This window comes from Spea bombifrons, chromosome 9 (assembly GCF_027358695.1).
Source record: "Spea bombifrons isolate aSpeBom1 chromosome 9, aSpeBom1.2.pri, whole genome shotgun sequence".
NCBI classification, from domain to species: domain Eukaryota; kingdom Metazoa; phylum Chordata; class Amphibia; order Anura; family Pelobatidae; genus Spea; species Spea bombifrons.
In genome coordinates, this window is record NC_071095.1 from 16,404,396 (window position 1) to 16,405,762 (window position 1,367).

The window sequence follows — 1,367 nt, forward strand, 5'->3', positions numbered from 1 at the left end:
TCCCTGGGAAGAGCGGCCTGTCCCTGGGAAGAGCGGCCTGTCCCTGGGAAGAGCGGCCTGTCCCTGGGAAGAGCGTCCCGTCCCTGCTCCGGCGGGCGGCTGGGAATTGTGGGTGTTACCGGGCACAGCTCGTGCCTATGTGCGTGTCTGGAGAGCAAACATTACACATTACACCCCACGTCACGTCACCACCCCCCCAGGGGCAGAAAGGGGAGCTTACATTATTTCACTGCTGTCCCTATAGACAAAACCATACAAGCTGCTGGCAGGTCGGCCCCCCGCCGGCCCGTCTCCTCAGCAAAGGCCTTTACCACTGATTGGTCTCATCTTAGATCCAGAAGTTCTATGCCTCCTCCATGCATGTTTACATCCCCTCACTGTATTACCCTCTATCACTGGGAGGCTGTCCCACTTATCTACTACTCTGCAAGTTAAACTTCTGCACGTTAATGTCGGCGTCCGGACTGCAGGACGGTGCGATACGCTCGCACCCAGCTGCTGAAGGCCCCGTTTTGATTTATAAATCATGGTTCACGAGCCCATGACCGCAGAGGAAACTCCTGAAGGCTAATGTATTTGGGAGGAAGAGACCTATAAGGCTCCTCCGGTGCTGGCCCAACGTAAGCAGCGAGTCGCGCCCACTAACCGCCCAAGCTCCTCCTTCCCCACCGTTACCGGATAAATTCCGCAGCCCCGAGCGTCTCTCACGTCACATCTCTTCTCTTCGTTCACGTCAGTAACGGCTAACGCTGCGTTCCAGACGGCGGGACCCATAATGCAGTGCGCCGGCAGCTCACAGGAGTTTGTCGCAGCCGGGTGACGTCAGCACAGAAGAAATCCGGCGCGCGAAGTTACGTGCCGTGGCGCTACTTCCGCCGGCCGTTCCGACTCATAGAGGGGGGGCGGTGAGAACCTCCAATATTACCCCCTCCAGTGAGCCGGGTGTGAGAGCCCCTTGTGATAATAGCCCCGGGAGGGGCAGTAGGTACGCCCTGTCTGGGTGACTGACTCTGTCCCTCATAAATAAATTGCAGGTTTGGGCTTGGACGGTAAATAGTTACAGGGATAACCGGATGGCTGAGTGGCAGAGGGCAGAAGGCTGGGGTTAATGGGGTATATTCATTGGGTTTGTTACTAGTGGGACACCTCCGGGGCTAGCAGTGAGCGTCAGCTGCAGTTTAATGTTAAAGGAATGGGGGAGAGCGCGGCGGCTGCAGTTTAATGCGAGAAGAATGGGGGAGAGCGCGGCGGCTGCAGTTTAATGCGAGAAGGATGGGGGAGCGCGGCGGCTGCAGTTTAATGTTAGAAGAATGGGGGAGAGCGCGGCGGCTGCAGTTTAATGTGAGAAGAATGGGGGAGCGCGGCAG